The sequence below is a fragment of the Caretta caretta genome, chromosome 21 (assembly GCF_965140235.1).
Source record: "Caretta caretta isolate rCarCar2 chromosome 21, rCarCar1.hap1, whole genome shotgun sequence".
Classification (NCBI taxonomy): Eukaryota; Metazoa; Chordata; order Testudines; family Cheloniidae; genus Caretta; species Caretta caretta.
The window spans coordinates 10,245,922-10,258,232 of record NC_134226.1 but is presented as its reverse complement, the minus strand read 5'-3'; the positions used below and the strand labels follow the sequence as shown (position 1 = coordinate 10,258,232).

The following is a 12,311-nucleotide window of genomic DNA, read 5'->3' as shown; positions in this document are numbered from 1 at the left end:
GAGAAAACAAGGATGAGAGAAACCAACAAAAATGCAACCTAACTAGCAGGTATTTACTGCAGTAACGGAACCCCACGTGTCAGCCCAGCTTGCGTGGGAGGAGTTCCCCAGCCTCCAATGCAGCATTCTCTTTAGCTAGAACAAACATGGTTTAAAAATTGAATCAGCTGGGGGAGAAAAAACAACCACATGGGTTTAAAATACAGGCTGTGGAAGGTCACATATTCTAAGGCAGAGCAGAGCTGGAGATGGTCATAAAGCCTTGAGCTCTTCCACCCCCAACCCCCTTCACTGTGGTACTTGCACCTGGAGCAGCCACGTTGGCTGGCAGCACGTGGGTGGATAGAAGGCTCCCAGTCTGACGTGAAAGCACTTTGCACTAGTGTGCTTGACATCGTCAGGTGCAGAGCAGCCGAGAATCAGGCCCAAAGTCTTTCCCTTCCTCCCCCCAGCCTAAACAGGTGTTTGCTGGAAAGCTTTAAAAACAGTTTTAGAACCCAGATCATGCCCTTGATCCAAAACCCATGTACCCTGATGGGCGTTTTGCATCAGACTTTCTGTCGGAACCAATTGAGCATGCCCTCAGAGTGGTGCTTGGCACCCTGGCATCCTCAGATGTACTCATGGGATCTGAATGCAACCTGGCCTGCATTCACCATTGGAAAAATGAATTAGAGTCAGACTGCCAGCAGCTTCCTCCCTGTCCACGGAGGTAGGACCATGGGAGTGGGCTGCCTCTGGTGAAGTCCCCACTAGAGAATGGAGTTGTTAATTCATCATCTAATGAACCTGGGCTCGGTTCCCACAGGGAGATGCATCCATTTCTTTCTAGCTGTGCCCTTGCAGCCCCCCCCCCCCCCACACACACAGTGGATGGCCTCCTTTTGAAACCGCTGCAGCTCCCTGCTCTGTGCAACATGCCGTCTGGGCTAAGGGCTAAATCCTCTCCTTGGTGGGAAAGCACGAAACTCATTATTGCTAATGAGAGCTGCTCCCACAGTGGGGAACCAGGAGAGCATACAACAGAGCGCGATCTCCGCTCTGAGTATGGTGCAACGTGACCTGTTTGATTCTGGACAGCCTCCCTCCCATCCCCCCACACAGACGCCCTGTCACCAGTTAGTGGATAGCATGCCATGTTGGTACAGGGCATTGGAGGTACGTGTGGAGTTAATCTGGTTCTCTGAGAGTCACAGCAGCACAGTCTAGAGAATAGGGGAGTGCTGGGCAAGCTGTCTCCACAGCTTTCCTCCGGCCCCAGCGGCTATTCCACTCTGTCCCACTGCATCTCTCTACTGACCACGTGCTCTTTCAGTCCTAGGCCCCTTATATGGCTCTCCTAGTGCACCCTGCGGTTCTTCCTGCTACTCCAGCCTTGCTAACCAGCTGCAGCACCCTCTGCTATCCCAGTATGGGCCTCCTATGTAGCTCTGACAGTGCAGCTGCAACAAGCCAGCTAGCTCTAGCCTGATCTTCTCCTGACCTTCCGCTGCTGGAGGGGAACAACCAGACACATTTTCACTTGTCAATCTGAAGTCGCTTACCCTCAGGTGAAAGGCTAGTGCAGTAACACCTTTTTAATACTTAGGGGAGGCATCTCGCTTCACCCATTCTGGCGGACAGAGAGGTAGTGTGCCTAGTGGGCTGGGATGCAGGGGACCTGGGCTCTATTCCCAGCTCTGCCAATGACCTGTTGAATCATCTTGGGCACATCACTGCTCCTCTGTGCCTCAGTTTCCCCTCCCATTCTTTGTCTCATTTACTTAGATTATAAACTCTTCTTCAGGGCAAGGACTGTTTCTCTTACCATGTGTCTGTACAGTGCCCAGTGGGGTGTTGTAATAACGATACCTTGCAGTGATGTAACCAGTAAGGTGGGGGAAGCAGGTATTATCCTCATTTTACAGATGGGAATACTGAGCCACAGATTGGTTAACAAACCTGCCCAAGGCCATGCAGTGAGTTTGTAGCAGAGTAAAGAACAGAATCCAGATCTCTTGACTCCTAATCTCATGCTTTAACAACTAAACAATATTTCCTCCCTATTTTAGTGACCAAATAATCTGGCAAGTGCTTCCTGTACCATAGAAGTACTGTATTTAAAGCCTGTGTGCAAACAAAATGAGACCGTCATCAGCACCCTGATGCAATGTCAAGGCACCCCTGAAAGGATAGTGTCACAGGGTCACTTTATAGCTTAAAACATCACCAAGATGCTGCAAAAAAAAATTATAAGAATGGGGGTGGGAGGAGGAGATGATATTTAAGAAGATTTATTCTGCATATGTTCTGAATCAGAGACTCTGCTGAACTAGACACAGGGGACAGGACATCCTCTGGGAAATAAACTTGCCCTCCTGAGTTTGAAAATTCAGTAGCCATAAGAAAGATTTTATTGTAGCACCAAAGTGCTTTACTCACAGTATCTGCAGGAATTGCTCCCCGAACACTGTAATGCAGCTACCTCTGGGGTGTAACATACTAGCTAGTCAAAGTCAGCAATATTCAAATCTACAAGGTTTTAGGAGCAAGCAATGAAGAATCTCCAGTGGGATCTAGAAGGGGATTTTCAACATGACCCAAAATGCTACTTAGCCAGGGGTTATTGGTCCTACTGCTCCAATAAATGCCAGGCCATTGTTTGCAACCAGAGCCTCTCAAATATGGATATTAACGGCTGTCCTTTGGGGTAGATGGTTTTCACAAGAGGATGCTCACATTCAATCTCTTGCAGACGCAGTTCATCTGGCCTAAAAATAAAATGGATTTCAAAAGGGATTTTTTATTGAGTCTGCATGTCTACACTGTGGATATGTCTACACTGCAATTTAATACCCTAGCTGGCTTGTGTCCTGGGCTCTGGGCTCCGGGACCCCGCGAGGGAGAAGTTTGTGGACGATACAAGTGCTTGTAAGTGCTATGGAGGATAGGATTAACATTCAAAATGATCTGGACAAGCTGGTGAAATGATCTGAAGTCAATAGGATGAAATTCAATGAGGACAAATGCAAAGCACTCCACTTGGGAAGGAACAATCAGTTGCACGCATACCAAATGGGAAATGACTACCTAGGAAGGAGTATTGTGGAAAGGGATCTGGAGGTCATAGTGGCTCAGAAGCTAAATATAAGTCAACAGTGTAACACTGTTGCAAAAAAATGCAAACTTCATTCTGGGCTGCATTAGCAGGAATGTTGTAAGCAAGACATAAGAAGTAATTCTTCCGCTCATTTCTACGCTGATTAGGCCTCAACTGGAGTACTGTGTCCAGTTCTAGGCGCCACATTTCAGGAAAGATGTGGACAAATTGGAGAAAGTCCAGAGAAGAGCAACAAAAATGATTAAAGGTCTAGAAAACAGGACCTATGAGGGAAGGTTGAAAAAAAATTGGGTTTGTTTAGTCTGGAGAAGAGAGGATTAAGGGGGGACATAACAGTTTTCAAGTACGTAAAAGGTTGTTACAAGGAGGAAGGAGGTAAATTGTTCTCATAAACCTCAGAGGATAGGACAAGAAGCAAAAGAAGCAATGGGCTTAAATTGCAGCAAGGGAGGTTTAGGTTGGATATCAGGAAAAACTTCTTAACTGTCAGGGTGCTTAAGCAGTGGAACAAATTGCCTAGGGAGGTTGTGGAATCTCCATTATTGGAGATTTTTAAGAGCAGGTTAGACAAACTCCTGTCAGGGATGGTCTAGCTCAGTGGTTCTCAAAGCCGGTCCGCCGCTTGTTCAGGGAAAGCCCCTGGCACACCGGACCGGTTTGTTTACCTGCTGCGTCTGCAGGTTCGGCCGATCGCGGCTCCCACTGGCCGCGGTTCACCGCTCCAGGCCAATGGGGGCTGCGTGAAGGGTGGCCAGCACGTTCCTTGGCCCGCGCCGCTTCCTGCAGCCCCTATTGGCCTGGAGCAGCGAACCGCGGCCAGTGGGAGCCATGATCGGCCGAACCTGCGGACGCGGCAGCTAAACAAACCAGTCCGGCGCGCCAGGGGCTTTCCCTGAACAAGCAGCGGACCAGCTTTGAGAACCACTGGTCTAGATAATACTTAGTCCTGCCATGAGTGCAAGCAACTGGACTAGAAAACCTCTCGAGGTCCATTCCATGCTACAATTCTAGGATTCTCTCCAGCTCTCTAGCTGCCAGCCTGTGCTTCCCAGCGTTATGTTGCCCATTGTGTGTGTGTGTGTTGTGGTTCCTTTCTCGGCAATCAACAGAGGATGTGAGTTGTTACAGCCCCCATCTACAAAACCTTGGCTCTTAAGCTCAAGCTGTAACAGCTTATGCTTGTAGCTCCGGAGATCCCCAGTGTGTTGGCCATCACATTACACCACTGGATCTCTCTAAGGCCAAGCCTGGGCTGACCCTATACGGAGCAGAAATAGCACCAGATAAAGTTTAAAAGAAAGAACTGATTTCACTTTTCTTCCTGAATGAAATCATTCACAGAGGCTGGCAGCCGTCAGCCTCTGCAGTGCCAAAGAAATGAAATGACCCTAATCTTGCTCCAAAGGGCACATGGACCAAAACTACCCATCTGTGCCATGGCCAGGGAAACATTTCTCTTCTCTGAGCGCCAATCCAACCAGGGAGTGCGGCAAGATGCTGGCCCACAAACCTTTGCTGCAAGCACTTCCTTTGTGATTAGGCCTGGCTGTTTATTCCTCGTGGAAATGAAAAGAGCAGTTTATCACATCTGCCTGGCAGGCAGAAAGTCATCGAGCAAGTGAGAGGGAAAGAGAGAGAGAGACTGTACCAGCCAGCTGGACAAAGCTGGGAGAATCAGCAAGGTAATAGAGGTATTTATTAAGGGAGAGAGGAAATTTATATGCCACTCCTGCTTCTTCTGCTTTCAGCCACTGCCAAGGGGAGAGAGGCAGCAGGCAACTCATACAGGTAATAGCCAGGAGTCTGTTTTCTACCCATTTGTCAGTCTGGGGAACATGAAAAATAAAGCAGATCCTGATAAACGAGAAATAAAGTGCACAGAGCTGGGTTGTGCATGTTTCCATGTGGCCCACCCAACACAAACAACCCAGATTCATTGGAAATTCAGCCCTGTCGTGATTATTACTGTTTATTACTTGCATTGACATCATGCCTATAAACCCCAATCTGGGATCAGGACCTCATTGTGTTAGGGGCTGCATACACACGCCCACAATGCACAGAAGATAAAAGTCTACTACCACTACCAGTTAGTGGAGTTACTCCATTAACTTAAGTGGGTTGAGGCTCATCTTGAAGGTCCTGGATTCAGTATCATGGTCACAAACGTGGGCCTTGGTGCTGCTCAGTTTGGGCACCCCTGCTCCAAGGTCCAGCATGCTGTGGTAGAACAGAGGAGATAATTCCCACCTCTTCCCACAGTGACTCTCCTCTGAGCTGCTTTTGCCATGGAGTTGCCCGGCAATCCCAGGGCTCATTGTTGAGTGTGTATAGGAGCAGTAGGCACTGGGACCAGCTGCCTGGACCCCTGCAACACAGTGGGCGAGTCTAAATAATGCAAGCAGCTGGAGACAGCTGCTAGCGGTAGGCGGTGGCTGCAAAGCTGCAATTTAATGTCGTTGGAGTGGTTTAGCGTCTGTAAAACCACACTTTGGGTGTAAGAATCAAAAAGAAATGTATTCAACACTTGGTTGGCCCTGGGGGGGGAAAAGCATTAAAATGGCAAGAGATTTATCATGTTGGGATCAGTAAACTGTGAGCAGATACCAGGGGAGGGAGGGAGAGAACGGAGGGGGCGGGGGATGAAAGAGGGAGGGAAAGCAAAGGGAGGGGAGGAGAGCAGGGGAAAAGGCAGAGGGAGAAATGAGACAGAAGATGGAGAGAAAACGGAACAAAGAGAGAGAGAATGTGCGTAGGGGAGAGGGAGCAGAGGGGCAGAGATACCATAGACAGAGCAGGTGAGAGAGGAGGTAGGTGTGGGGGAATAGAGAGACTGGCACTGGCAGATCGAACAGGCGGGAGAGGTCAGGGAGCAGGCTGGGGAGGCAGGAGCCAGACATTGAGGACTAGAGAGACAGCAGGGGAAGGGTTGGAGGGAGGAAGGAGAGGAATTGAAGGCTGGCGGGAGCAGATTGGCACTGGGCTATGAATCTGCTCTGAACCATTGGAGACACCTGATGTTTACAAGGGTTTTAAAAGCCCAAGACATAAACAGACCTTTTTTTATTTCTGAAATTACAGGGGGAGCTGCAGCAAAGCGATCAATGCGGATGGAACAGAGAGCAGGAGAGTTACAGGGCCCTGGGCGGGCTGGGCGCTTAACCTAAGTGGAATAAACCTGTGGTCAGGCCCAGAGCAATGACTGTTCTTTGCAGTGCAGTGGTAATGACATTGCAGCTCCCCGCAGCTTTTCAGGGATTATCTCTGGGGCAGCCCCGCCTTATTCTCAGGAGTCTGCTAGGTCTGAATCATTCAGGCAATTAGAGCATGCCTGCATTCACAGCCAGCATCAGACCCTCTCATATATAGCCACTGACCCTGCTCAGTGTCTCAGCTGCACTAGAGCCAGTGTGGGAAGGAGCATTGGAAATGCCTGATTCTCTCTTGCATTGCATACTGTACTATTATTTATACATTGCTGTCAACTATCAGGATTTTATTACAAGTCTTAAAATACTTGGTGTCTTTCTTAAAGTACCAGCTCCTGGAGTCATGGGATTAGGTGATAATCCCATCTTTCATTTCAAAATGAAAAGTTGCTCATGGTTGCAGAGAAAAGCTTGTAAAAAGAACTCAAGTGGACCCTAGAAGATCAGAATGCAAATAAAAAACATTTTTTTTAATTTGTGATTTTAAAACCAGTCTCTCGATTTCTGAATGCTTGGGGTTAGCAATACTCTTTACACACTGGGTGTAAAATGCTACCACATCAGCTTTCTCCTTTCACATCATTGGCAGCATTTTACACCCATTGTGTATGGGTGTAATCCAGGGCATGGGGTGCAAGGCAGGAGAGAATTGTGGAGTACTGATGGGGTCAGAAGGATTTTGATTGGGAAATGTCGATTTCACCCTACACACAATCGGACTAAAAATATTTCCATCAATGATGATCAAAATTTACAGATAGGCAAAGTAAGGAAAATGCTGCTTTGGGAACATATTGGGTCCCACCCTCATGTGTACTGATGTCTGCATTAATGGAGCTGGCGCAAAGGCACCATTTAAATAGCTTTAACTTTTTGAATCGCAGCCTCTACTGTCATTAAATTACTACATTTTTACGCCCCCGTAATTTCCCTGCAACTGTGAAAATTTAAATGCATAAAACTAGAAAAAAATGCTTAAAACCCATAATTTCACTCAACTGTGAAAATGTAAATTGATGCAAATATTAAAAAAGCTAAAAAGTAAACCGATTGTCTGTTGAAATGATAAAAAAATAGAGAAAATTGAATTCTGCCAAGGCTATGTATTGAAGACTCAGTTAAAATTACAAACTTTCACTTGAAGCATAAGGGGTTTCCTGGGCCTGCTTTCAGGCTAGCGACTGTAGGAAAGCATGTGATTTCAGCAGTCAGCCTGCCAGGAGCCAGCCGAGAGCAAGGTGGACTGAGCTGTGTCTCTCTGCCTTAGAAAGCAGCCTGCTTTGTCTCTCTCTGGTTTTGGTTCTTGTGTGTTAAGGTTCTGGATTCTAAGAAGTAAAGTAAGGGTTACATTGCAACTTTCCAAGAGTGGTATTTTATGTTTGTATGTAACTTCTCTGCTTGCACACCGTGAATGAATCACAAGAATCAGGCCCCAACTGAGGGGTTCATAAGATTTGTGTTTTACAATCACCTAGAGGCCCCAACTAAGATTGTGGCCCCATAGTGCTGTATAGAAATGGAGTGAGAGATAGTCCCTGATATGAAGAGCTTGTAGTCTGAATAGACAACGGAAGAAGGATCCCCATTTTACAGGGAGGATATGAGGTACGGAGAGACTAAGCGATATGCCACAGGTCCCATAGAGTCTGAATTGAACCCCGGTTTCCCAAATCCCTCCAGTGCCTTTACTTGCTGGGAGAAGGCCTTCCTCCTTCTCTTAGCAAGAAGGAAAAAATGGACTCCCACTGGCTTGACTAGTTTAGCTAAAGAACTTGGAGATTTTGGGAGAAAGCACCAGGGAGTCAAGAAAAGTATTAAGTGCTAATAATTCTATCTTTTTATTTTCAGTTATCCACCTACATGAAAGAGGCTTTTTTTGCTGATGCTTTCCTCCTGGGAGCTGAATGCTGCTTGAATCATCCGTCCAGGGTGACATGTGTAAATAGAAGTAAGGCACTGCCTTCTGAAGCTCTCTGTTGGAGTTGACGTGACATAAGGAGCACAGATGGATGCATTGGGGGAGGGCTGGGAGCATCTCTGGAGGAGATCCCCTCAACCCTGCAAAATGGCATGCATGCAGGTATTTGCTGTTAGCAGTTAAACATGTGTCATGCTAGAGATGCACCTGGTGTCCCCTCCCAGACATATGTACATGCCATCAAGTTCAGAGCCAAATTTCCCCAGAGTTCAGATCTGGCCTGTTTAGTTGTATTGGCAACAAAGAAAACTAGGCTTTAATAAAAGACTAAAAGTCCCTTCTGGGCCCCACAATGACCAGCCCCTCCTAACCCAGTCTGGAGGTGTCTCCTGCCAGCCCCTGTGGCTCGCCAGCTCTTCCCCTGCCGCCGACTGCTCAGCCATTCTTTAGGGATCTTTGGGAACATCCATTGGCAGCTACATTCACCCCAAACATTTCCAGCTACAAGGGGCCTGGGCAGCTGCAGACCTGAGCAGGGAGTTTGCTCTCCTTGGTAAGGCCTTTGCAAAAGACCTGCCATGGGCACCACGTTCCCTAACTAACCTCAGGCTAGACAGACACTGTACTCTCAGCCCATAACACGGGGCAGCATTTAACTGCACCCCCAGGAGCAATCAGGGACTGAGAGTCATAATTCCCTTCCTGGTTCCCCGTCACATGCCCTTGCTCCTTCTGGCTGGTATGTTGGGAGCAGAGGCAAGGCTCCACCCATCCTTGCCTACGCATCTGCAGGCAGAGGCTGTCCTCCCATGCCTACATGCTGTGCCCCACTCAGGGTAGTTAGGGGACACACTGGGGAAAGTCACAATCTTGCCCTGAATTAGAAGCTTGCTTTGCACCTTGTAAAAGGTTTCACTCAGTGCAGGAGCGCCACCTTGTGGACGGGTCTGTGAATTAGCTTTTGCCCCAACTGGTATTCCCTTCCTTCAGTTACTCATGCTGTGAGCCCTCTCTCTCTCTCTCCTCCCCCTCCCCCTCGCCCTCCCCCCCCCCCCCCGACTAGGGGTGCTTACTCTTTGTGACTTGCCCTTCTGGCCAGATAAAGTGCCACAGATAAGAGTCAGGTGCCCGTAGAAAAGGTCTTCAGCCCCAGCTCAGGTCCCCATGGTCCGTGCATCTTCTTGGCTTTATGCCACCTTCCCAGGGGCTGGAATAGGGAACCCAGTCCTCCCTCTACACTGGGTTCCTATAACCAGCAACCCAAGTCTGCACAGTCCCACTCCTTGCTGCTGCTTCCCTCGTCTTCTTCCTACCCAGCCTTTCTTCCCCACGATTTCTTTGCGTTGACCCTTCTTTCAGGGCTTGGATCCTGGGCTTATTCTCCCCCTGGGTTTCCTCCTCACGACCTCCCAGAGGATGACCACAGACTCCTTTCCAGCAACGCTTTTCTGCTACAAACGTTCTCTCTTTATAATAACCAGCCTGTAAAGCCTGGCTCTCCCTCTGGGTGTAGCCAGGTACCATAATTGGTCTCTCGGGTCCACACTAATCCATTTAGGGCCCTGTTTTTGGATGCACACCCCATCACTCACCCCACCATTGCTGCTGATCCACAGTAAAGGCTATTGGCAGGCTGGGGAGAGCAGCAGAAATGCTTGCTCAATTCCAACCTGCTCTACACTCCAGAAAAGCAATAGGAGGAAGTTTGCTGTCCTGAACTGATGCAAGAGCTCACTCTCCCGGGCTGGGGTGCAGTGTGGTGCTGCTTCCCTGGGAACCCCATCCGAAGGCAGAGTACTGCTTGGGTTGACCTGCCACCTTGTGGTGCTTGTGTAGCTGCTCAGTGCACTGTGTGATGCAATGACTGATGTGTCCTCACCTACAGCATTGTTGCTGTGGGCGTGCTGTATCTGAGGAGTCCACATTTGTCCACCAGCATGTGTGTGCGTATCCCATGTCTAGCAATCTTCATTGCTTTTCACTTTGATTCGTATGCACCTTGGAGACATCATTTCACAATCTTTCCTGATCAAATTTTATTTGGATCCGGAGCGCGTGTGTGTCTGAGCTCTTCAAAGCATGCAGGCTGCCGGACGTGAGCTGGACATGGGTCCAAACACCCCCTCTTTTCCCTCTCTCATCCTTCCCCCAGACTCTGGTGAAGTTCTGTCTGGACCAGAGCTGATCGGGGATTTCTCAACAAAACATTTTTAATCAGGAAGGTTTCTTGGGTCCAGGATGGGAGACCCACCCCTGCATAACCAGTAGGCCAGCCCCCCACATCCCAGATGAGCGCCCTAATTGTGTGGCTGTCGAGTCAGCCTCATTCCCTTTTGGGACCAATTACTATTTAATTATTTATACAAAGTGGAATGGCTCCAACAGGAGAAACTGAGATTGAGGAAGAGACTCTCTAGCCCCGTGGGTAGAGGACTCACCCGGGGTGTGCCAGGTTCATGGCCCTGCTCTGAATCAGGCCTGGGTTTCCCACCCCCCTCAATGAGAGCCATAACCACTGGGTTATTAGCTACTCTGGGGTAGTGTCACGGTCTCTCTCTCTGGCTTTTCGTGAAAAATTTGGAAAGGTCCTGCTTACGTCTTAATGCCGGTATCGACGCAGCCAAACTTTTCAGGAAACAGAATTCTTGCTTTCCAGCCAGCCCTAGTCTGGACCCATGCTTCAGACGACTGAATTCCCCTCTCGTTCCTAGCTGCCCTGCTGCAGCTAACCCTGCACTCATTCTACACATAGAACTTTATAGCCTGATTTCCCCCTCAATATTCCATTGGTGTCATTGGAGTTGACTCCTGGTGCAAGTGAGAGGAGGTTTAGACCCTTGATATCCAGGGCTATAAATCTTTTATCAGCACTGAACTGAATATAGCTCTTACCCCAAGGGAATCTCCTTCTACTGAATTGTCTGAATGACGGACAGGCCAGCTGCTCCCCGAGGGTGAATTCCACCTGCTGGCACTCTCCTGAGTATCTGGTTACCATATGACAGGCCTTGTAGCACATCAAAGCAGGGGTGAAGCCAGCCTTGATGGGTAGGAGGCTTCTTTCCCATTCAGCATGATGGGGAAAGAGGTTGTCTGAGGTCAGTTATAAACATTTGATGCCCTGCAGCTGCCTGTTGTTGATGTACAAACTACCAGCCTGGGGGCGGGGGATTCATTATCCTCTTCCCACTGCTTCAAGGTGCTGCCAGATGGGTTCTCCCAAAGGGGCCATTTATGAGGCAGAAAGAGAAGAATAGGACTGTGCCATAGACACAACATTGCTAACCTTTCAAGATCCTGGGGATGCCACTTCTGCCTTCAAACAAGATAAATACTGCAACGTCATGGGCAATTGGAGGGAAAAAATGTCCCAGCCCACACGAATCCATCATCAAATAAGGGACAGATGCTGTACATCGTGGGGCACCAATATAGCCAGCTCTACATCATCATTAGCCATGGGGCAAGAGGAATGAGACAGGAGAGAAGAGACAAGTTTCACAAGAAGGAGGGAGGAGGCATTCAGCTGCTCCGTCTTGCTGGTGTGGCATGGGCATGCTCTCCCCACATCGATCCTCAGCGTCCCAACTCTGAGCTGCAGATGCAAATCAAGTGCAATGCCACTGAAGTAAATGGGATTACACTGGTATATGGGAAGGCTGGGCACTGTAGAAAACCCTCAGACCTCTAGGAACTGTCTCCTATGTCCTGTCCTTTGCCCCCTGCAGAGCTGCGCTGCTCCATAAGGGTACAACAAGTATATGTAATCAGCTTAGTTTTGTAGCAAGGGAGATTCATGTTAGGTATAAAGAAAAACTTTCTACTATAAGGACAGTTAAGATCAGGGGCGCTGGAATAATTTGTATAGTGGGGGGGCTGAGAGCCATTAAATCAAAGTGTAAACCCTGTATTCGATGGAGACCACTTCAAGCCAGGGGATGCGGCAGCACCCATGGTTAGCTCTGGAACTGGGGTTACCAAGGGAGGTTGTGGAATCCCTGTCATTGGAGGGTTTTAAGAACAGGTTAGTCAAATACCTGCCAGGGATGGACTAGATAATACTTAGTCCTGCCTCAGTGCAGGG

General features: G+C 48.6%; 1 protein-coding gene across 4 annotated transcripts in view; it reads left to right on the top strand.

Moving 5' to 3' along the window:
• MLN (motilin) overlaps window positions 1-12,311 on the top strand; it is a 258,217-nt gene that overhangs the window by 180,629 nt on the left and 65,277 nt on the right. For 3 of the 4 annotated variants that reach the window (XM_075121883.1, XM_048826698.2, XM_075121880.1), the window contains exon 3: window positions 8,158-8,389. The gene's annotated coding sequence lies outside the window, so the exon portion shown is untranslated. The remainder of the gene's footprint in view (window positions 1-8,157; window positions 8,390-12,311) is intronic. The other variant, XM_075121881.1, reaches the window with a different exon arrangement.